Raw genomic sequence first — 3,685 nt, 5'->3', positions numbered from 1 at the left:
GCATACATATGGGTGACAAAGCCTTCGATCTTTCAGCCTAAAAACAGAAGAACGTCTTTACGGCCTCGGCTCTTTCTTCATACACAAAAAATAAACCACAAGGAAAGTCTGACAGGGCTACATTAAGATGAAAAAATTTATGATGCCAACAGACATCGTAAAGGATTTGAAAAGAGAAATCACAAAACAGGAGAAAATGTTCGCATGTAACTGGCAGAGAGGAATTATCTAGAATATATGAAGAACTTCTGCAAATCATCCAAAAAGGCAGACTTCCAGTAGAAAAAGTAGCAAAGCTGTAACAGGCACTTCACAAAAGTGGGAACTAAATTCAGGAAGAGACCTCAGGCTCATTAGTGAGGAAATGCATTTTAAAACACATTGAAATACCGTTTTAGGCTCATTCAATCAGCAGATGTGATAAAGTCGATAAGACTAAATGTCAGTAAGGACATAAAGGTATGCTGCCCTATGTGGGACTGGCCAGCCACATGTGCATTTAGAGCACTGTAAATGTAGCTAGTCCAGATTCAGACATCCTGTCAGTGTAAAATACACACCCAATTTCGAAGGCTAAGTGTGAATAAAAGGAGAAATCGTAACAATTTTGATATCGTTTATGCATTGAAACCATATCGTTTCACGTATATTAAATGTATTACTTAGTTCATCTCTTTCTTGTTAGCTACATAATGTCACTCCTGGAAAATTTTAAATGAGGTACATGGCTGGTTTTTGTGGATTTCATCATCTTTCCTTAGAAGGGAGCTGATGCGGGTCAGCGGGAACGTTTGTACGTAGCTCGTCGGTGTAAACTGATACAACCACTTTGGGAACCCATCTGCCACTCTGTGTCTTGCGAACCTGCTCGTGCATATCCTGTATGACCCAGAGTTCTCCTACCAGTGTCTATGTGTACATCCTACACATAAAATTCGTAGCATCATTGTTCATACTAGCCGAAAACTAGAAAGAGCACACAAATGTCCACCAGCAGAAGAAAGGATAATTACAGTACAGTAGCATGGAAAATAGAAAATTATACAGACATGAAAATGAACAGAATAGATCCACGCACAACAGCAACTAACCTGGGGATTTTTCTGCAACAACTAGAAAAAAAAAAAAACCACTCCCTTTTCTGTGCTCGGACCCATGAGGCTGTGAGCCTGCAGCAGGCAGAGACCCCATGAGGACATCTGTCTGAAGCCACATGGAGTACAGCAGAGAATCCAAAGAGGACCATTCCTGAGGGTTTTACTTGGGAACCTGGCTCCAACAAGGCTGTTGGGATCAGCACCTTCATTCATTCGTTGATCTATTCATCCATCGAAGACTTACTGGGCATCTGTTGTGTTCCAGGTGGTCTCGCAGGCTTTGCAGAAACAGCCATGACTAAGTCACACCACACCCTTGCCTCTAAGGAGCCTGTTCCTCCTCAGAAGAAGACAAACACACAAAGACCCTGCTTCTAAGGAGCTTGCGACCCACCAAGTAGAGGAAGACAGACAATAACTAAGAGAAAGGAGGGGCAGGGCGGAGAGGGCAGGGCCTGGGGGAGGCTGAGCAGAGGACGGATAGACCCCAACTGCCATTTTAACAGAATCACTGGCTGCCACACGGAGGGGGCAATGAAGGCGGAAGCGCAAAGGTCAGGAGACCAGTCCCGGAGGCGGCTGTATCTAGGCAGGACACAGGGCCGTGGCTCGGACCAGCGCGGTGGTGATGCAGGTGGTCAGCAGCGGCCAGAGCCAACTAATACCTTCTGAAGAACTTCTCGGTTTTGTCATTTGCAACCGAAGGAGGCTAGTTGGACACGCCATATTCCGTCCAATCTCGGAGGCTGTTCACATTAAATGCAGCGTTATTTTATGCACCACTAAGGAGAGATGCCACCAGCTCATGTACGACAGGATTCTTCCTCGTCACTTGGGAGAGCTCTTTTAGACCCATTACGTGTCATGTTAGTATAAACAACTGTGACCACATGCAGACAATAAAACGACATCCCAGATACCAGCTTGGCCGGCAGTGATCATAAACCACAGCCCAATTTCAGAGATGCTGAAACACGGAAGAATCCATGCCTGAGAATCCATGAAAGACAATAGCATGTGAACATACGTCTGACTTCAGAGAGATGATTGATACATGTTTTATACTTATACTATTTTCTATGAGTACTGAAAGGTACAGATGAATCCTGCCATTCTACTTCGACTAAACCATTAATCCCCACGCAAAAGTCCAATCAAAACGCATTATCCATTGAGGCGTAGTTTGTAAACGCTGAGGTTTACATCCTAGACTCTTGCATTAGACATGTACCTGCCTCAGACAGGTGCGGACACGGTGCTGTAAGCCACGCCCCTCATGTGGCGTCTCTCCAGACTCCACCTCTGTAAGGGCCAAGCGTATTCCAGGCAATCCCGAGCTTTCCAGGAATATTTCTGGTTTCCTCTTTACGCACAAGCCACAACTGGCACCAGTGTGGAACCCGGGTGTGACACCAGCGGCTTCTCTGCAGAACGCTGAGACGATGTTGGGAGACAGCCCTGAAGCACGGAGATTTATTTCAGCCACTTCGTGAATCACAAATGACACAGGCACCCGAGCTTCAGAAGACGGCCTCCAGGTAAAGCACAGCTGGGGCTTGAGGGAATGGTTTTGTAATTGCCTTAGGTTTCTCAATATTTCCAGAAGAAAATGACTTTTGTTGTATGTTTAGACCAAGAAGATGCTTTCATGTGCTAAGCCGCATGTGACGTTACCTGTCCCAATAATAATATAGACATAACACTCGCTTTAAATACCTCTGTAACTCATGACGCTCTAAAATGAAAATACCCAGTCTACAGTCATGCTGCCCGGAACAAGCCCATCCCGTCTGATCTCGGAAGCTAAGCAGGGTCGGGCCTGGTTAGTACTTGGATGGGAGACCACCTAGGAAGACCAGGTACTAGAGGCTTAAAAAAGAAAAATAAAAAAAATAAGGGATGGTACGCTGACAAGATCCTTGCAATCTGTGAAGTCAACCAAGGGTTGCCTCACCTAAATAAATAAATAAATAAAATGAGACTAGCCGGAGCTGGTTATGAGGTTGTTAAGTCGATACGGCACCAAACATGGGTGCTGGCCATAAACTGATAAAACGTTGACTAAAAACCCTTTAGAAACATAATTTGACAACACGTCTAAAAAGTATTCCATCCCTTTGATCCATTACTCTCCTTGCACCCCATTTTAAGGAATTCATTGGAAAAAAAGAGAAATGCTTTATGTATAAAATTTTGAAGCAAACTGTTTATAAAGATGGAAAACTGGGAACAATCTACATTTCTAACAATAAGAAAATACTTAAGTAAATTATGATAGTTCCATTTGATGGAACATTACAGCCCATTAAAATATTCATTTCAAAGACACTGTAGCGACGTAAACTCCTTAAAGTATGATGCTCAGAGTAAAAGCAGAAATCATTTTATTTGTGGCAGGTGTACACATTTAAAAACATCTAGATGTAGATAAGGACTGTAAGTGGGAAACACAACTTAAAGGCCGTTCTGACGCGAACTGGGAACGTTAGAGGACTCTGTTTTCTTCCCCAGGCCCTGTGTTATATGCCTGCTCGACAAATGTTTTTGGAAGCTGGTATCTGAGATGATCATTGTAAACCATCAAGTGT

At 43.7% G+C, this 3,685-nt stretch overlaps 1 pseudogene; it reads left to right on the top strand.

The window, feature by feature from the left end:
* Positions 1-2,850: 2,850 nt before the first annotated feature.
* On the top strand, positions 2,851-2,968 carry LOC112485675 (annotated as a pseudogene).
* Positions 2,969-3,685: the final 717 nt, after the last annotated feature.

Source organism: Pteropus alecto, unplaced genomic scaffold (genome assembly GCF_000325575.1).
Source record: "Pteropus alecto unplaced genomic scaffold, ASM32557v1 scaffold5, whole genome shotgun sequence".
In the NCBI taxonomy this organism is placed as follows: domain Eukaryota; kingdom Metazoa; phylum Chordata; class Mammalia; order Chiroptera; family Pteropodidae; genus Pteropus; species Pteropus alecto.
Note: the sequence above shows the minus strand (reverse complement) of the source record. Positions and strands in the feature narration are given on the sequence as shown.